Source organism: Podarcis pityusensis, assembly GCF_964106645.2.
Source record: "Podarcis pityusensis genome assembly, chromosome: 13".
Taxonomy (NCBI): Eukaryota; Metazoa; Chordata; class Lepidosauria; order Squamata; family Lacertidae; genus Podarcis; species Podarcis pityusensis.
The window spans coordinates 21335561-21357222 of record NC_138038.1 but is presented as its reverse complement, the minus strand read 5'-3'; the positions used below and the strand labels follow the sequence as shown (position 1 = coordinate 21357222).

The following is a 21662-nucleotide window of genomic DNA, read 5'->3' as shown; positions in this document are numbered from 1 at the left end:
AATGAAAGCAGGGAGGGGAAAATTTGTCAATTTTCAACATGGAACTTAGAACCATTACCTGCGTACTCCATCCACACTTCAACAAACAAAGCAAGTAGGTACTATTATCTGGAAACTTCTGCCACAAAAGGGGGATGAAAAGTCCCTCTTGGAAGGCTGTATTAAGCAACCTGTTAAAAGATCCAATGGGCAAACAGGGAACTCCCAGAAAGCCATGTCCAGTTACTAGTGGAAGCAGAAATAATGTTACTCTGTAGCCATCTCACACATGAATAAACACATGTATACATGCCATGTTTGGTTGCCTGAATTAGAGCAGTGCACAGGGTGTCTCTAAACTGGCATAACTGTTGCAACAGACAGAAACAAGTTATGTATATTGTTTTCTCTCCCCTACACATTCAACTTTTGACTGTGTACACCTGTAGCACAATTTTTTTTTCCCAATCCACAATTGATCATGCTCATCCTCAACATGCTGCTTTCAATCAAGATTGATTCTAGGTCCTGTTATCTACAAGGGTGGGTGTTACTACCTGATATGCATTTGGCAACCCACCCCTCCCTGCACATGCTCAAGGTGAATAAAGAACAAAGTGGCAACTGTGATCTTGGTATAGACCCTCCAACAACACTAATGAACAGTTGTGGAGACACCTGTTGTTTCCATCTATTTTCAAATGGAAACACTGTGCAGAATGCAGAATCGATCTGCAATGAGCTTTTATTTTTGGAGAGAAATCAGTTTCTCAGTAAGTGTTTTTCAGGGGCAAAAATATGCAAAAAACCTAGACTGCATGTAGACTAAGGGAGGGGAGTACTGTCTCCACTGATTCTAGAATGAGATGTATGTACACAGCCTTTGTCTGAATGGCCAAAAGTACTGATGTAAAAGAGTTACACACACCACCACCACCACCAATGCCAACCAGCTCTGGGATGTGTGGTATAGCCCAAAGATTCCCTCTAATAATTATGCCTATTTACTGAAATTATTTGGATGGGTATTAGAGAAAGCATGTGTGTATGAGTCCATGCCTCAGGAGAGCTAAAAGACCTAGTCCCTGGGTGAACTCTGTCAGGCATAGCCAACATGGTGTCCTCCAGATGTTGCTGGATTACAACTCTCACCTTTCTTGACTTTTCGCTAGGCTGGCTGAGGCCAACGGGAGGTAACAGTTCAACAACTGGAGGGCCTACCCCAGACCAAGCCTATAGATGAACTAGATAAAAGGTTTCCCAAATTTGGGCCTCCAGCTGTTTTTGGACTACAACTCTCATCATCCCTAACTAGCAGGACCAGTGGTCAGGGATGATGGGAACTGTAGTCCAAAGACAGCTGAAGACCCAAGTTTGGGAAACCCAGAACTAGATGAATAGAGGACTGGAGAGTAATGCCCCAAGATTACTCTAAAGTAATGGTTGATCCAGAACTGTACGTAGTATTTCAAGGGTGTTCTCACCAACAAATAATTTCCTGCTACCGCAGAAAGGGTCCATTCATCTATGACCACCACCCCACACCTGCCAAACCTGATCTGCTGGATGATGGGATTCTAAAGGAGCAGAATTCTTAACAATCTTAAGAAAGTAGGGAGACCATAAAAGTACCCAGGGTTTGAGGACATAAAAGTCAGTAACAAAAAAATTTGCATCAAAGCTTTAAGGAGAACACTGTATGCTGCTATTTCTTGTGCAGGATGTAATCCCTTCCAAATTGAAATGGAAGAGAAAATTTAGAAATGAACTTTTTGTTTTTGTTTCTCCATTATTCAATTTGTTTTCCCATAAAAGTTTATGGAGCAGCAACAATTAGATGAGTCCAAGTTAAAAAGAACAACCAATACAAGGAAACAACTTTATCAGATTCCAAGGAACTATTGTCTCAGAGTGGTGGGGGGATGTGGAGTGGGAGCCTCATTAGTGTTTAATGAAAATGCAGGGAATTAAACATCTAATAGCACAGAAGCACCCGTAATTAGCTTGTACCCCAAATCCCCAAAACTATCAGTCTTTGGTGCAGGTTCAAAAATAAGACAGTCCCAGGGAAAAAGCAAGTAAGGCAAAACAGGCCAAAACATCTCACAGGAGGTCTAGCACCACAACACTTAATTCCACAGAAGCATATTAAGCCTTCCTGTACCTTGTCGCTGATTTTTACAGCGTGGGGGAGAGAGGAGCGAACCACAGTATCTATTAGTTGGCATGCTTTTTATAAGGCCACTGTGCCCCTGCTGTGCTACAACAACAGGCCCAAAGGTGCAATGCGTAATTAATGAAGAGAGAGTGCTTGATACATATTGATTCAAAGTGAGCTGCATCAGCCTGGGATTCCATCTCTGGTGACACAGAACCTAGAAGGCAGAAGCAGAAACTCCATGCCAGAACAGATTTAACAATTCTACTATGTAAGTGCGGGACCCATTCAAAACTGGGGCAGGTGAGCTAATATTGCATACCACAATGACAGGACTCAGTCATGAGACATATGAAGTAATACAAAAGTGTATCTGAGCACGTAAGAAGTTCCATCCCTGCCTCATTACTGTCTGACCACAATGAGGCCTTATATTCATAGGACTGGATACTATGGTTTCCAGGGCAAAAGGTTCAGGCAGGCTTGAACAGCAGCCACAACTCTCATTTTAGAAATGCAACTGCAATATCCTTCTACAATGTGGGCGAGGAGAGGGAGGCTGTAGCCCTCCATACATTGGGTATAGGGTGGTATATAATTTCAATCAATCAATCAGCTCCCATCAGCCCCAGCCAACATGGTCAGTGGTCAGAAACAATGGGAACTGGAGTCCAACGACATCTGAAGGACCAGAGCTTCCCCATCCCTGTTCAACGGGAAGACACAGAGAGTTGATTCACATTGCATCTATCTATATTTGTGCTCAAATACATGTATGTTTTTAAACTGCCCAATCAGTGCATGGGCTTAATGCAAGGGTGGATATTTGCAGATAAATAAATAAACCAATTTAAAGTTGATTAGGGCCCACCTGAGAATATTGCTTTCTAGACACAGCTCAGTGAACAGATTATTACGCTATGCGCAATGTGGAGAAGGGCCCTGTAGTATCCTTGAAACTTTCCTACTCATATTGAAATACAGCCCCTCAATGAGGCCAAACTTAGATTCACAAAATGTTTAGGGGTATGCATACCCCCGCGTACCCCCAGAAAAAAGCACTGATTGCACCCCTCAATATAGAAAATGATCCATTCTTGCTCCCTCACCTGAGCTTCTTTAAAGTCCTTATATAACATAACAATGAAATCTGCGCCATTTCCCCAAATGTAAGCAATTTTTTTAAAAAGGTTAGCCATGACAGCAGAAAGGGGAGATGGGAACTGTAGAAGAAAATAATTTAAAACTAACAGGAAAACAATATGGAGACACTACATATTTCATACACAAACAAAAGCAAGGAATTTGGTATTGGATACAGAATTTAAGCTTTCGTTTGTAAAAAAATCTAAGGGTGTTATTATGATCATTCTACCAGCACAAGTATTTCTACTTGCAACAGGGAATGATCTCCCTTCCCACTGCACACTATTCTGGGGGTCCTCCCAATCCCCACAACCAATCTGGGAGGCAGGGGCACATAGGGGGAGGAGAAGGGGAAGCCCCATTGTGCAAGCAGGCAGGACTCACTACACTGTCTCTCACTACAGTAATTATTTAGTTGAATCTGGCTCCACATTCCCAGCACTCATGAACACAGTCTTGAATGTATGCATGCCCATCACTTGAACACTACAACATCAAGTGAAGATGGTCTGAATGTGCTGACCAGCCATCACATCAGAGCAAGGGTTAACAGTGCAGTGCCTGTGAGGTCTTTGTGTGGCAGCCACAATGTCTCTCAGCCTCCCCATTAACTCACAGCCTCCTTGTACTGAGGGTGGTTACCACTATCAGCTTTGAAAGCCACACAGAGATTAAGGAGAAAGTTGGAACAGTGAGACTCTCAAAGCTCAAATTAATTCTACTCAGATCCCATAGAAAAGTGACACGTGTGTGCTCTTTCTCTCCTTCTTTATATCTCTTTGTTTTGGGAGCTGATCAGGAGAGCAGAGAGAAAAGTGACCAGAGGGCAGTGCCCATAGCACTCATTCAAAAACCCAAATATGTCCCCAAGCTTAATAAGGTTGGTGACCCCTGAGACCCTACATATACATCACCTCAAGCACAAGTCTGCTTTAAGAACATGGCTCACATTATCAGGTGAGACACTAAGTGAAGAGATTTCTCCAGGGTGCACAAATTAAGTTCCCTGGGTGCAAACTCTGAGTTTTTAATAGTGCAAGATAAAAACAAAATCCAGGATATAAAGTAGGCAACTGCAAAAATATCCCTGGGCACATGGATTCATTTCTGCATGTCCACCTTTGTGAGAGAATGCCAGCCAGCAGATGGCACTACGTGGCTTTAAACTTTGGGGAGCCCAGACGACAGCTGGGTGCACAGTCACCATCTGGCCTGAAGCAACTCACTCCCATTTCCACAAAGGGGTTTTTAGTACCTTCCACACCACCAGTCCCCCCCCCCAAATGTAGATTTCAAAGATGTACTGCAGTTCACAATCCCAGATACCTAAGATATGTGTTAGGCAGGTTCACATTGGAAACGGCCTTGTACCAAGTCAGACCACTGGTCCATCAGGACCAATACTGTCTACACTGACTGGTAACAGTCTCCAGGGTTTCACAAAGGCGTCTTTTCCAGCCCAGTCTAGAATTGCCAGGGATTGAGCCTGGGACAAAGCATGTTCTCTGCCACTGAACTAAGGCCATTGTGCATGTAACACATAGTTACGTACTTCCAATTGCTGCAGCTTATTCTTGGGCAAATATCCAGAAGTGTGTGGAGAAATGCAAGTGTGAAACAAGCAGTACACACCTATTGCCCAAAGCCAGCAGCAATTTCCACTATAGCAGCAAGACACTGCCTGACTACAGGATCATCGGAATCACTGTCAGTTGCACCTGTGCACATTTCTGTTCACACTTCCTTTTTTCCCTGTGAAACATGGGCGTAGCCGGGGGGGCAGCTGACCCCTTAAATCAAGTAAATCAATAAAAATACTTAACTGAGGTTCTGCCCCCATTGACATAAATCCTGGCTACACCCATGCTTTGAGGGGTGGGGAACCCATAGCCCTTGAGATGTTATTGGACGCCCTTGTAAAAAAAATAATAAAAAATAAATAAATAAGGGGCAGAAATGGGGTAGGTGTCCAGAAAAAAATACTTTGGCAATCTCACCTACCACTGAACCCAATGTGTTTTGACTACACACAGTTTGGGCTTTAAGCTCGATTCTCAGAATGTAACCCCTGTGTGGGCTTGCTGTACATTTTTTTATTCCCCCAGGCTTTATAGATGGTTCAACTTTTAAAGGTCTTGACGGTTCTGGAATTTCAAAAATTTATGATCTACTTTTGCTGTTAGTATATTTTATTAATTAATGTTATTCTCTACTGCCTAACATTTATGCTAGTTTTATATTTTTTATTGTTTTGGAGTATATTTTAACATTTTTTGATGTAAGCCACCCAGAGAACCAGTATGGTCGATTATGGGATGATGGGTCCAACAACATCTGGAGGATGTCATACTGGCTACCTCTCAAGGTATGTAAAAGCAAGAGAGCACCTCTGCGAACACTGCTATCTTCAAAGAGCAAACTTTTTTTATTTAAAAAAATGTCCCAGGGCACAAGCCACTGGCAAGTTCTTCTCCACAAGCCTGACTAAAATAGACAGGAACTGCAGAACAACAACACCCTGGCTCTTGCACAGTTCTCATTCATTCCAGTGAGGCGCATGCCCCTAATCTTCATGTGTGGCATAAAGAAAACTCTTTCCATTGATTTTTGGAATACCTGAAAGGACTCTATACTGAGAAATGCATTCTTGTCTAGAGGAAGATGGTTGAGGGAAAGGCAATTAAGAGATTCCCCACCCCCACCTTTGCATTTCCCTTCAGTGAACATCTTTATCTGGGTACCTGGAGCTTCATTAAGAGCCTTTTTAGGTTAGAAAAAAATCAATATTAACCGGGTTGAGTTTATGCTTTTATGATGGACTAGTTCCTGTCAGGAAGGAAGCAAAAGTCCCTTACTCTGCCTGAATATTTGAAAGCCTGTAGGAAGAAACCAAAAATCCCGCTTCTAACTAATGAACCCTCAAGTATCTCATTGGAAATAAAAGCTGATGATCCAGACTCCATCTGCCTTCATGCTCCATGGTGTCAGTATCTCCAGATTTTCAGAGACTAATTTAACAATAATGCACATTCCCAAAACAGATTTGCAGAAGTGTTATTGATACTGCAGCTTAACACTCCTTACTGCAGCCGTTCCCCTGAATTATTGGCTATCGAGAAGAAATGCAGCTGCACTTGTAAACCTTTTTCACACATAAAAATGATATCACGGCCTCCCATTTTGCAGGGCTGTAGTTAAAGGCTCTGTCAACATTGCCATTATAAATTACATCCCTTTTTGAACACATTTATGAACTAGAAAAACGCACACCGTTTCTCAGTGAGAATGGCTTGTAGGCCTCATCGGTTCCTAAATACCCATTTGAATGTGTGCTGTTAGGTAGCTTTCAGCACCAATAAGTGCAAATCTTGGAGCCAATTTGAATGTTATGGGGCAGCTCCAGCCAGGGCTTAGCCAGCACTTCCTAGGCCAAGAACCTGCTCTTCAATGCAATGACTTATCCCTAGAAACAAATGAAGTAGTAACAGTAAGAGTGCCTCTGAGCAAATGCAAAGTGCACTGGTGTACCCCTCCCCACAAAGGTAGCCACCAGCAGCTTATAAGCATCTGGAATGAGAGTGAAAGGCTTCAATAACAGAAAGCTCAGCTTCTAAGACAGGATTGAGGACATAGCTTCCCCCCCCCGCCCCCCGCCCCCCAAAACCCTCACACTTCAGAGCTAATATTAGCATGTAAAAAACATGTTCAAATCTGCAAATATCTAATAAAAATGTTACCAATCCCTTCACAAAGCTACAGTGAATTTTTAAATAACGGGACCGTTTAACTCACAACACCATCTGGATGCAGGATTACAGCAGAGGTTGGGAACCTAATGTATGCAGCCCTCCATTTGTGAGGTGGCCTTTGGATAGGCCACCTCACAACACACATAATTTTTCCTGCTCCCAACTTTTAGTCCAGTCTTTGGTCCAATTCTTTGGGCTACACAAACCAAGAAAGTGGGATCCTCAGATGCACTTGTGGGGCCTGACTCAAAAGATTTTTCCTGAAGCGATGGTCAAGCTGATGTGTCTACAAAAACTACAGAGCTTGCGAGTGGAGTATCTGGGTTACTGGTCAGGGCACACCCCCACCAGGACCACTGCCGCTAGATTCAACGGTTTGGAAGGGCTTTACCAACGATGACTGGAATAAACCTTAGGACGGCTTAGCCAAAATTAAAAAACACGAATTTCAAAACAAACCAACACAGCCTACCACTAAATTCCAGCACAACATTGATTGTGGTTTTGTCTGCAGAAAGCAACATAGGGCAGGGTAGCTGACAACAAACATCAACTCAGACTGGGCTATCCAAAGGTCCCTTTTGGCCTTAGATTCAGTGATACAGATAAAAATGGCGTCTCAGAGCTAATTTTGTTCATTAAGGTACTCCAGTTTGCTAATCAAACAAAGTGAAAAGCAAATTAACGGACTACTAAAATGCCACAGGGTTTAATAGCATTGTTGCTGTGATAATCCCTATGAAAGAGATGTGTGTGTGTGTGTGCAAAGCAGATGAAGCGATGACTTTTTATTGGAAGACAGTTTCTCTCTAAAGAGGTCTCCAACAAAGGAGCACTATCATGTTGACTTGTTCTGCTGCACTGCATGTTTTAAAAAATTGTGAAAAAGAAACAGTTGTTGCCAGGCAAGTACTAGAAGAGAAGGGTCTGATACACTATTCCAGAAGTGCACACAGCGCCCGTAGCCACTGATTTTGAGACTTTTGTCCCAATAGCACTCCCCAGCTCCCCCTCTATTCAAAGCACTTTGCAGGACTGGGGTGAAAGCTGTTTAAAAGGGGCACCAACAAAAGAAGTAAATAGTACACATGCTTATTGTTAGCAATATTTCCATTGGCAGCCATGGCAACTGCTTCCAAAATATAGCTTAAGCTGTGAGGAACATGATACAAAAGGAGGGCACATGAGCATGCGTAGCATACCCTGAGCATGAGTCTGGCAAGCTGGAGGGAGAAATTGCTCAGTTCTCAGCCTTTCAGACGGTGCTCTAGAAGAGTAAACTAGCGGAACCAAGAAAGCGCTATCATACCTATTATAACCACACCTTCACGTGTCTTCTTTCTTTTCCCCCTTTGCAGAACCTCAAAGAAGAGTAGTCAATCTGAAACCCTTCTGCCAATGGGAGACCCAGGCAGCTCACAGTGTTCACTTACACCCTCTCATGTTAGATTTGGTGGATGAGTGAATTGAACTGAAGCCAGTGGGGCCTAGTAAGAGAGCAGGGATAATGGGGTATGTGGCTTCTGCTAAAAGAAGCATCTCCCCAGTCCACAGATCCTTCCACACAGCTGTGCACAAAGCTCTCAAGGCCTGGATGTCACCACCGAGAAGGCCCTACTTTTAATGATACATGGTAGAAAACCTAAAATTAGATTACATGCTGCCTGCAGATTTCAGGATTTCAGGATTATTATTATTATTATTATTATTATTATTATTATTATTTATTGAATTTCTATACCGCCCTATACCCAGAGGTCTCAGGGCAGTTCACAGAAAAGATCACAATATATAAAATCAAAACAATAACAATAACCCAATAACACTCCCCCAAAAGAGCCACATTTTAAAAGGGTATAGGAGGTCAGTCAGGTCAACCAGACTCCCAGCCTGATATCCCTGCTGTGCTCCATGCCCCTTCCATTTATTTGCACTCCTGTGTAGTTCATGGTTAACTTGGAAGAGAGTTAATGTATCACAATGCTCAATTCACTGTCTTACTTCTGTAAAAAGAATTCTAACAGTGTGTGTTTTAACCAGCATAATGCTGTTTTACTATTAAAAACACACACAATTCATTTACCCAGTGTTAATATCCAGGTGACTTACATTCCTGCAAATTTTGCTTTTCTAATGGTAAGATTATGTTGTTTTAATTCTCTAATTTTCAGGGCTGAGGGGCCTCTGCAAGACCTTAGGATGGCCTGGTTGCCATGCTATTTTCTAGAATGCTGATCACGGTGCCTGGGAAGGAGAGGGGCAGCCCTGGTAAATATTCATGAGACAAAAGGGATCTCTACTGCTATTGGCAGGCAAACTGTCAAGTGGGGGACCCAACAATTCAGTTCTCTCTTGCTGAATACTGGTTTCCTTCCAAGTTGCAGTAGTCTAGTTTAGCCAGTAGGGAGGGCTGCAGTGTGCAACATTTTTTTTCTTGCCTGAAAAAGCAAGGCAAATCTTCTATCTTCTCAACAATAGGAGAATATTTAAAAAGAAGAGAATGAACATACACAAGCACAAATCAATTTTTTAACCCTATTGCTGTCCCCTGACAAGCTTCCTGACATTCATAGAGGAGGCAGATGGCAGTAACCAAAACGACATAGGCAAGCAAACAGTGGCCAAGCATATTTCAAAAAGCAAACCTAGCCTTGGAAAGAGGAAATTCCAGCCCAAAGGAAGGAGAGAAGGGGGGTGGGATCTACTATTGTTAAAGAACAGCAAGCATAGACTTTAAGGAAACCAGGAAAAGGGCAACTAAAGTGCTTGTAAATAATGTTTGTTGGGGGGTGCAACTGAAGGGAAATGGATAAAATGGATTAAAAGTCTGCATAAAAATTCTGCCCTCTTTCTGTTTGGTGGTCAAAATATATACTGGATTGCTTTAAAAAAATCTAAACTTAAAAGGCTACAATGAAGGAAATCAAGCCCTAGCCTAGACTGACTGTATCATGTATCGAGAAGGCTGTTATATGGGAATTGACATAGCATAAACAACAATACTTAAAAAGCACACACTGTCTTAACTCTTCTGGGATTAATCTATGACAACCCTTTGTATAGGCACCTAACTCTGTGGATGAACCCTCCCTCTGGCTTGTGTAAATTAGCATTCTCACCAGCAACAAGATTCTTCTCACAGCACTTTGTGTGCACCTGTGTACTATTACAATGCTATTTAATATGCACTGGACACTCATTTTAAATCCAGGACACATTTGCAAAGAAGGTTTGCATTTTCCATTCTTGCCTTCTGTCTCTTGCCAGCGGACGTGCTCCTTCCACAAGGCGTGTTTTCCCTACATCAGCCCTTGTTGCTGCAATGCTGCCTTACGTTTGCCCCTGACAAATTAAGACTCTGGTTTGTGGAAACTCGTGCTACAACTTGTTAGTCTTTTAAGCAGCAAGGGGTAAACCATGGCCCTCCAGATGCCACCTGATTACACTTCCATAATCCCTAACCATGTTGGGTAGGTCTGATGGGTGTTGAAGTCCAACATCTGGAAGGCCACTGGTTCCTCTATCCCAAATTTAAAAGGTACCACAGGGATGTGTTGTTTTTGTTGTAACAGTCCAGCATAGCTGGTGGGGAGCAGCCTTTGCAAAATAGCTGCAGGTGTGTATTGGGCAATCTTTGAAATGAGGCAGGTGTAGTGTCACTTTATTCATAGGGGGACATAATCATCAAGCAAATCCTGTGAGGTGATGAACTAGTAATGTTATTTGGGGCAATTTGTGAAAAGGTATGAACATTTAAGCAGTGCAGGTTACAGAGTCTTGGAGGGAGGGGCAAGAGCAAGATGCTCATAGTACGGCCCATGCCAAGAACATCCATCTCCTCCTCCTTGCTACTGTCCATTGCTACATGTTTATCTCTGGGTCTAATTCGCATCATGTTCCAGAGAGAGAAAGTATGCAAAGACTATTACTGCCCTTTCTCTCTTCTTTTCCTACTTGTCCACTCAAAGAAGACGATGAACAGCAACAGAAAGTAACGGTGGCAGCAGGACCAGAAGGCGCCACAGACTGGCAACAGGGCCCCTACTGGGGCACAGGCCTCAAAAGGTGCCCGATGCTCACACACAGACACACACACACCAGCCTTGCATTGAATATTCATTATTTTTTGAAGCTACAAATAGGGCAAGTTGGTTGAAATTTCTTTTTTTTAAAAAAGCAAATTCTGTATTACTGCAAGAAAATGGTGGTCAGGCAAGAGGTAAACTCAACTGATCAGAACTAAGACAGGAGTCACAACTTATTTACTACTGCTCCAAATTATTTCACAATTTGGATGTTATTATTTTATTACACTGGTGTGGCTCTAATGGACAGGAAAGTCTCTCTCAGCCAGGTCCTACATGTTCTGAGGAAGGTGGCAAACTTTCTGCAATCCTTGTTGGAAGTCCAGCAGAGCAAAACTGTAACAGCAAAATCATGGGGGTGTAACCCACATCAAGGAAGATGCCTGTTTATGTATTCCTGGCTCCCTGTGTGCTAAACTGTAGCTCTCAAATGAAGGCGCTTTTATTAGAAACTATAGCCACAGTTCTTCCTCACTTATCAACATTCAGATTATTTCCTCCTGTTAGGAAGCAAGCTGGCATAGCCTGCATTTTACCAGAAGTACATGAAAGTTTCTAGCCCTCATGGTGAAAAAGGAAACTTTTAATAGAATTTGAGCAGTGTCTGCTTAAAGCTCAGCACCAGCCTGATGGCTTTAGAAATCCCTAGACACTCTCATTGTGCTAATCCATGGCTCAGGTGACATTACATGGAGACAATATATCATGTACACAATTCCCAGAGGTGCCATTTCTTTACCTCTCTGTGGTTCATCATGAGCATAAAATAACGGTGGGGACATGTGCTCATTTAAGTATCCCTTGAGATTTCTTCAAACAGAAAGCAGTTGTACCACCCCCATTCTTTGCTGCAGATGCTTGGCTCCCAGAGATTCACAGAGAGAATGTGCCTCAGTTCAGAAGGCTCTCACAGCCCAAAGGTTCCTTAAAGCGCAGTCCTACAATTCTAGCATTTCATTAAATGACCAGAGCCATAAAACTCAGAAGAAAGCCTTAATTTTTTTACTTCTTCCCTAACTCCGCATTCTACTGCACATTTAGCATCTTTACTCTGATCCCAAGTAATTCCATGTTCTTTGTGAAGCTGATCAATATCCTCAACCTCCTCTTGAGAAAGAGGGGAGGGGACCCAAGGAATCAGGAGAGGCAAACTAGCTAAAAGCTGAAAATGCATTTTAAACAATTGAAACTGAGGGTTTTATTAACACTCGGACCTAGAACCTGTTTCAAATTAATGTCATGGTTCAACTTTGTACGATTTAAGAACAAGCCTCAGTTACAACTCACGATTAGCAAGAAGAAATCTTAAATTGAGGCCTGGTTCTGATGGCACATTATGCTAAACCTTGGCTTAGTTCAGTGCAGTTAACAGTGCAGGGAGAAGCAAAACGGCAATAAGCTCCTCTCCAGGATCAGACACAGTCTCACTAAGTAAAAATATTAGTTTGTTGTGTATATCAGGCCAATGACAACCAGGAATGGTCACACATGTATTTGTGTATTTAGGTTGCTTTTACTCATTCTTTAATTCAATATACTTTTATTAACTGCTGCTCAACGAAAAGCACTGAAAAAATTAATCAATAAAAAGTAACAGTAAATAAATCATCAACCTCTCTTATCCCTGTTACCTCAATCTAGTAGAGATTATAATCTCTTTGGGCAGACACCACCAAACTTTAGTGAAATATGCTCAGTATCTTGCAGACAAACAGAGGCAGGTCATCACCTTCATGCCTTATGAGCACCGGTCAAAAACATTTAGCTGACTGCAAAATAGGAACAGAATGCATGATGGAAATTGCATGATTCAGCAGGAAATATATTGTGGTCTTAATGAAGGTCAGTAGTAAATAAAAAAACAACCAAGGTTTAAATAAGAGTTAGAACTCATCTAGAGCAGTGTTTCTCAACTAGGGGCCATATGGCCCCCTAGGGGTTCCCAGGATATTCCAAGGGGATCCACAGGTGAAAATAACGTAAATGGGGGGCCACGGTATGAGACTAGGGGTCCACAGAGGGACGTGAGAAATGAAGGAAACAGAGAAGTCACTAAGAAAAAAGAAAGTAGAGAAGTAGAGTGAACAGAGAAGTAACACTGGGTTCCAGTGGATGGATCACCACACGTCACTTCCACTTCCTTCTCCCTCCTACTTCTACACTCCACTGCTGTGCGCACCAAGCTGTCCACATCTCATTTGTCACAGGCAACGTACGTGGCTGCAGCAGTGTTAGTGTGTGGGGTGCTGTTCTATTTACAAACAAAACATTTAAATAGCTACCTTTCTACTGGTAGGACGGGGGGGGGGCCACAGGAAGGAAACAAGGTTGGAATAGGGCCACAGTCAGAAAAAGGTTGAGAAACTCTAATCTAGACTATGGTGTTAAATTCAGGGTACAGCCCTTTAAGAGCCTGTTCTATTTCCTTCTCACAGAAGTTCTTAAACTGCACGTTTTTACACTCACCTGTTAACGGGCTAGCACTGTGTGCATGTTGGCCATACTTTATAGCTAGTGTAGAAATGTAGGCTACTGGCCTCTTTGCAGGTAAAAAACATTCCTCCCTTTGTAGCTTGCATAGAAAGCAAGTGAGCTGGTGGAAGACAACTAGAGCAATCAGACCCTCCTTACTCACCTGCATGGAATTTGTACGTTACAAATTGTTCAACACAGAGATGATGTGGGATTTAAGAAGAACCTGCTGGTCCAGGCCAATGGACAGCATCCTGTTCTCACAATGGCCAACCGGATGTCTATGAGAAGTCGACAAGCAGGACCAGAATGAAACAGCACTTTCCCCTCCTAAGGTTTCCAGCAACTGGTAAAACACTGCCAAGGAAATTCCTTGTTTCCCTGAACAAGGTTAGTAAATATTTGATCCTCCCTTATCCAGCAGCATAATATGCTCAACAAAGGTGTTTAGCAGAATGAATCCCAGACATTCCCCAAGGACTTCTCTGTCTCACTTTCTCTCTGCCTTACTGGAAACTCTGCTCCTCTTCTCATCTCAGGCTACTGTGCTAACCACATCAGCAGAGCTTTCTTAATAGCGTCAGGGCAGATTGCTGTGTCTAAGCACTTGGTCCCAAAGAAGCAGCTTTTCCAGCTCTATAATATTGTTTATGAAGTGTGGTGACCATAACTGTACATAGTATTCCAGGCGCAGTCAGGAAAGGGGAACAAAGGGGAAATACAAGCCCTAGGACAGGGGGAAAGTTGAAGGAACTCAGTACATTGAGTCTGAAGCATAGAAGAGTGAGTAGGGACATCTTAAGGTAAAGGTAAAGGGACCCCTGACCATTAGGTCCAGTCGTGACCGACTCTGGGGTTGCGGCGCTCATCTCGCTTTATTGGCCGAGGGAGCCAGCGTACAGCTTCCGGGTCATGTGGCCAGCATGACTAAGCCATTTCTGGCGAACCAGAGCAGCGCACGGAAACGCCGTTTACCTTCCCGCCTGAGCAGTACCTATTTATCTACTTGCACTTTGATGTACTTTTGAACTGCTAGGTTGGCAGGAACAGGGACTGAGCAACGGGAGCTCACCCCGTTGCAGGGATTCGAACTGCCGACCTTCTGATCGGCAAGCCCTAGGCTCTGTGGTTTAACTCTCAGCGCTACCCGCATCCCCAGGGACATCTTAGCACCCTTAAAAAACCCAAGGGGTTGTCACATAGATAAGGGCAAAGACTTCTTTTCTGGTCCTCCAGAGGGTAGTACTAGATATGATAGGATTAATATACTGGAAGGCAGATTTCAGTTTGAGCATTAGGCAAAAATCATTGACACGAAAAGCAATTCAGCACTGGAACCAGTTACCTAGCATGGGTTCCCCTCAAGCAGCGTCTGGAAAACCATCTGTAGGGGATGCTTTAGCTCTGGTTTTACTTCATCGAGCAGGGAGTTGGAGTAGATGGCCTACAAGACTCCTTTCAACCCTATGACTGAGTTGCTGGGGTTCAAGCTTTTGTTTCCTAAAATCACATTCTAGTTCCAGGAAGCCCTACTCACTAAACCCCGGTATAGAAGGCAAGCTGCAGTTATTTCCTGGGAGAAAAAGCACTTTGCACTTGCCCAGAAGCATGCATCTTCATTCTTTCTATTCTAAAAGCAAATTTGAGTCTGAATCCTGGCTGGAATTAAGCCTCTCTGTAACATCACAATTAATTCTAAAGAGAAAGAGAGAGATCCAAGTTCTGTTACCTGCACTTCAACAGCAAGAGGAACCCCAAGCACTCAGCAGAATATATATATTAACAACGAGGCATAAATATTGACAGTCTGGTGCTTTACCCCTGGCAGCTTAAGTCACATCATAAATCCAAGGCAGGCCAGAGTTTCTGATTTTTGCTTACAACTTATGCAAGAACCCCTCAGCACATCAAGAGAGCAAGGACATTTGAGTAAACAGAACTTAGCCAAAAAATCTAGGCACACTCCATTAATTCAAGAACACTCCTCTTTGGCTTCAAAGAGGACTAATTCACTTCTAACAGCAAAATCTTGCATTCTTGGTTGCTGCTTTAACGATTTGCCACTTATCCTTGTCATAACTACATGGACAAGAATACCAAGAGCAAAACAGTTATAGCAGAAGTAAAGTATTTGGATGTGTATATATAGAAAAGCCAGCAGATACAGCACCTTCACCTCTATAGCAATTCAATTCAGTAGGTGTAGGGCTTGATTAAAAAAAAGATTCCTAGCTTTAAAATCCAGCACAGGAAACCTTATCCTTCTGCCCCACATCCAAATCTCTTCAAGTTCTGTATAGACTTCAGGGTTATGGGATCTACAAACTGAGTAGGTCAGGTACAAAAGAATGGTGGGGAACGCAGGGGACAGATATGCACAAAAATTAATAGGAGGCTGCCTCAGCCCAGTAATTTATGTTCAGCACCAAAACTGAGCTCCTAGTTATTCTACAAGAAAATTCACTTCACACCTCCCACCCAATTAAATAAGATGCAAGGGGGATAGAATCTCTAGTTGTTGCTCCTGTTGGACATTTAAGACTCGAAAACCCTTGTTGATCTACTGCAAAGCATCCAGAGATCCAATGCCCAAAGTGGGAGGAAAAATGAAGAGGGGATGGTTAGGCCAAATTTAATATCACCTGAAAAGTGGGGTGGCACTTGGAGCACTAAGTAGATCCCAATCTACCTTCTGTCACTCGTTGCACTAAAGCACAAGCGTAAGTTACCACTGTGTGGCTGTAGAATGGCTTAAAAGGGCAGCTCCACACTTAGTGCAGTACATTTCCCTGCTTTCTTGTCTGGGAACCAATTCTCTTTCTTTCTCCTTATACACACACTTGTACATAGTCAAGGAATGGAAATATCAGTCAAAATTTAAGAACAAGTTGGATGTTGCTCTGTATGATTGAGCTGCTAGGGGAAGCAATTCTGCCCCTCCTCCAAGTAACTTCAATTATGGCGGCAAGACTGTTGTATTAAGTGTGGATCAGACATTATGGACTCCTGTCAGATGACAACCAATATCCCTACCAGGAATGTCAAACACCCTTATTCTTCCTCCCTGCACCATTGTAACAGAGCGACCAGGAGTGTGAACTGAGAAGTCCCTACTACAAGCCTCACTTATGCCACAAAAACATCTTACCTAGTCATCTTTACAGTGCAATCCTATACATCTCTCTTCAGAAGAAAGCCTTACTGTGTTCAACAGCACTTACTCCTCAGAAAGTTTGTACTGTACTATAGGATTGTAGCCTAAAGGAAAGCTATCTTTCTCCCAGCCTCAGCTCTCTATTTTAATATATATATATAATCATGACAATGACCATTGAGATAACATATGTGAAGAACTTTGAATACATGAAGTATGCTATATAAGAAGAGCCAGAAGTGTTATTTTATATGTCCTGCTATTTCTTAATTGATCCCCCTTCTTCTTTTTTCTTCTTCTTCTTAATAATAATAATAATAATAATAATAATAAATTATTTATCTCCCGCCCTCCCCAGCCGAAGCAGAGCTCAGAGCGGCTAACAACAGTAAAAGTAACACAGTTTACATAAAATCACAATCAATTAATTGAAATACATTCTAAAATCAATTCAGAATCAAATTAATGGCAACCATTGGGCTAGAGTTCTATGAGGATCAGACTGTGACTTGGCCAAAGGCCTGGTGGAACAGCTCTGTCTTGCAGACCCTTCTGCTGCTGCTGCTGCTGCTGCTGCTGCTGCTGCTGCTGCTGCTTCTTCTTCTTCTTCTTCTTCTTCTTCTTCGGAAAGCTTTGTAGGGAAAATGATTCTGGACAACTGCTAACCACAGATTTCCAGAAGCACAAGTTAAAGCTTGAGGGAAGTACTGCTGAGATGAAGACTATCAACGAGAAAGGAAATGTGGAAAGCAGAAGCCTATGGGGCACAATATCTCTATCTAGACACAGAATTCTTTCTTTCACCATTTGGATCCAGGCTAAGTTGTCTAACCTTAGGTCTCATTGAAGCTGATGGAATCAAGTTAGTTGTGACTAACTTTTCATATATATTTCAATAGGGCCTAAGCACACTTAACATTATCAAGAACCATCCTATTACATACATACATACATACATACATACACACCTTAGCCTTGAAAATAGAAAGCAAGCTTAGAAGCCATTCTAACTGCTGTGGTTTGCATTCCCTATTAGATCAGACCTGTCAAAGCAGGCAGCTCAACAATAAATTCAGCATATTAAAATAGATATGTCAAATACAATCCAAATGCATTACACACAAAAATGAGCTGATGTGAAGAGCCCTAATACAGCCCTATGACTGCTTAACAAATGAACACAAATAGTGAAAGTTTATTTTTTTAAAAATATAGATGTAAACATTTCTTGGAGGAAGAAAAATCTAATTTTTATGCCTTTTATGTGTTCCAATCAGGGTTTTTTTTTAATTCCGAACACAGCTGTCTGCTTTACCGTCTCTCCAATGACGCCAGATGCCCGGTTCATCAAGGAAATGCAGGAAAACAATGATTTGAAAGCAATTAGAAGCACCGAGACTCATATTAAAATGTGATAACACCATCCTAGTGGGAATTCTAGGCACCACTGCATTTCTGACATTTCTGTGTTGCCAGCGACGAGCATGTGTTGGAAGTAGAGCTCTGCCCCCCTCCACTCCATGACAGTAAATGGAGGGGGGTGAGTGGCTATCATGCTGGAATTTTATTTCTTAAGACAATGAAAGGAATTAAGCTAATATGGATTATTTTGCTGACTGTTCTATCTTCTCTATACACCCCTTCTCTACCTTAGTGGGGGTTTTTAAAGCACTGCTGTTCAGATAATTACTATCAACATGTGCAAATGTGTACAAAAATCCATTCTGCATGGTCAGGGGGACCACCACCACATCCATCATGACCCAACCCATGTCACAGGACATACCCTGAATCTGGTCTTTGCAAGAGAGTTAGGCAGGGATCTGTTGGTATTAGGGTTTGTGGTGAACCCATTTTCATAGATGGATCATTTTTTGGCAATATTTGGATTTGTGGCATCAGGGGTGCAGGACCTAGAAAGGTTCAGAGACTTATAAAATCAAAGAAATTCTTGAAGGCTCTGACATGATCAGAGCTCCTGTTGAGACCCTGGTCTCACTATGGAACATTAGGAAGAACTTCCTGACAGTAAGAGCTGTTCGACAGTGGAATTTGTTGCCAAAGAGTGTGGTGGAGTCTCCTTCTTTGGAGGTCTTTAAGCAGAGGCTTGACAACCATATGTCAGGAGTGCTCTGATGGTGTTTCCTGCTTGGCAGGGGGTTGGACTCGATGGCCCTTGTGGTCTCTTCCAACTCTATGATTCTATGATTCTATGAGAAAGGGAAGGGACCTCTACACAAATACTCTCAGGTGCCCTCTTCAAGGTTGTGGAGCCTTCAGATTTCCTTATTATTCCAGGGAGCTACAGGTGATAAAGCAAGAAGGATGATGGCTGAATCACAAGTGGTGTACAACCTGAGACATATCTCACCGAACACAGGTACAAGCACATTGTTGGGCCTACCATGTGACCATGATGGTGGTGAAGAGGACCTATTTCTCTGCCACCAGTACATCCTCTAGTACCTATCCAGCAGAGCTTTTCCATTTGGCAAAGGGTTTCTACCCAGATGGAGGAGATGATGGTACCATCAGAGGCCTGCTGTGGCAGATTAGTGAAGCACTTTGAGGATAAAACCGCTTGGATCTGTCCAAAATTAGCACTAGTCCTATGTAAGTGTCCAGCACACCATCTGCTCATTTTTTACTGGATCAGTTTCAATTAGTATGACTTGAACATGTGAGAAAGCTATTGGAAGAAATTCAGTCTACCACATGCCTTCTCGACCCTTGCCCTTATCTGCTAATAAAAGCTTCCAAAGGGGATTGAGTGGGTGGGTCCAGGGAGTGATAAATGCCTCACTGCAGGAGGATAAATGCTGGTACAAAAAATGCTGGTGACCAGTGGTATCAGCAGTGGTATACCACTTCCTTAAAAGGACCAGCCTGGACCAGAAAGTGTTAGACAACCTTTGCCCAATCGCCAATATCCCCTTTTTTGCAAGGAAATCAAGAAGGCAATGATGATGCAACTTCAGGCATACTTGGAGGAAGAAGATTGTCTAGACCCATTCCAATCCAACTAAGACTGGGTTTTGGCAGGAAAAACTGCCTTAGTTGTCTTGATTTGATCTTTGTCAGGAGTGGGATGTCGGAGTGCTGATGCTTTGACTTCTAAGTGACTTTTGATGCCACTGACCATGGCATCCTCCTGGAATGCCTACATGGATTGGGGGCTGCGAACACACATCTTGCTGTGTTTTTGTTCCTATGAATGGGGTGATTTCAGAGAGGAGCAATAGAAAGTGTTATTAATATGTTGGTCACACCCAATATCTCTCTGTACCATCTGAATCAGGAGAGGCAGCACAGATACTGACCCAGTCTGAAGGTGGTGATAGGCTGGATGTGGGCTAATAAATTGAAACCAATTCCAGACAAGATGGAGGAGCTATGGGCAGGGACAGTTTCATGTCTGGAATTTCGTGGGGTGTCTTGTTCTAGGCAGAGTTGCCATTCCCACTGAAAGAACAGGTTTGTTGCTTGGGCTCCAGAAGCTATATTTGCCACTTGAAATCAGGCGGCTTCAGTGCTAAGAATACCTGTTCCCAACTCTAACTGGTTCACTAGCTACAGTCTTTTTTACATCTCAGAGCTTAAGACAGCTGTCTTGCTTCTTGGTCTTTTGGTCAGATCAGAGAAGCCCTGATCATTAGGGGAGGAATAAAATCAACCCAATACCCTTACAGTCATCCTTTGTCTTACTCAACACTCCTAAACAAACAAACCTCAAGCATTACTCCTCATATATTTCCCATGTGGAAGTGTGCACATCTGTAAAAGGGTGTATGCATCTTTGCACCATCTCTATATTTCTTTTTGTCATGGCAAAACTGTTGCTCTTTGGACTACAGACATCTACGTTGCACAAAAAGAGCCCTCATGAAAAACTGAAAACATCATTGGCCCATGTTAGAATCAAAGCACTCTGCCCAGGCTCTAGTCTACATAATGTGGTTAGCACCCTCTCTTTGGATGCTAGTGAATAATCCAGTAGCAGTTACCCAGATCACCTCACACAGCTGGTGGACCCTGTTACTATGTGACCGCAATATCCCTTCCTTCTACAGGTTCCTCAGGCAAAGAATTATGCTGAACCACTCATAACCATCTGAAACTATGAAGGTGAGGTCGGCATCAATCCAAATCCATTTGGTTTCCTCAAATACAGAATGGTGGGAAATGTGAAAGTTTTGTGTACATGGACACACAGCACTTATGTGCAACCTCTAAAGTGTTGCAAGAACCCCAGGCTTCTTCTTCTTTTTTTTTTTTAAAGCTACTACTCTCATGGCTGAACACTGAAAACATGATGTTAAAAATGATTAATGAAAAAAAGCAAGTAAAAGAAAAAGCCCTTAATCAATTGGTTTTCCTACAGAAATTCAGCAAAAGGTTTTCCAGTAATGAACCTGTTTTTCTACAACGGGCAATAATTCTGTTTTAAGGACTCTAAAGAATGGAAAGCAACCTGTCCACAGCAATATGAATACGCATACAAAAGGTGCCATGAGAATGTCAACTTTCAATGAAAGAAAAAGAAAGCGTCCAAATTCATGAAGGCCAGGGGTGGAGGGAGTCACCTTTGAAGAATGTGTAGATGTACACTACTCAAGTGACCCTCTGCCTCCACAATATGATGTGCTATACATTAAACGGGGGAAAGTTGGAGCAAACATTCCTCATGCAAATTTCCTCAAATTAACATTTCTTAAATTCACAATTACAGAATATTTCAGAGTGAAAGGCTTTAGGAAGGAAAAAGAAGTTATTTTAAAAGTACTGAATTTGTTGATTTGATACCAGCAATTATTATGTCATGATTATGATTTTGAAGTGCCCCACAAAGTCAAAAGCAACATTTGGACATTTCTGAAATTAAAAACAAACTGAATCTTGACTTTTTAAAATCAAAGTTG

General features: G+C 42.4%; 1 protein-coding gene across 7 annotated transcripts in view; it reads right to left on the bottom strand.

The window, feature by feature from the left end:
• The window catches only part of SKAP1 (src kinase associated phosphoprotein 1), a 312733-nt gene that overhangs the window by 249877 nt on the left and 41194 nt on the right, over positions 1 to 21662 (bottom strand). The window lies entirely within an intron of this gene.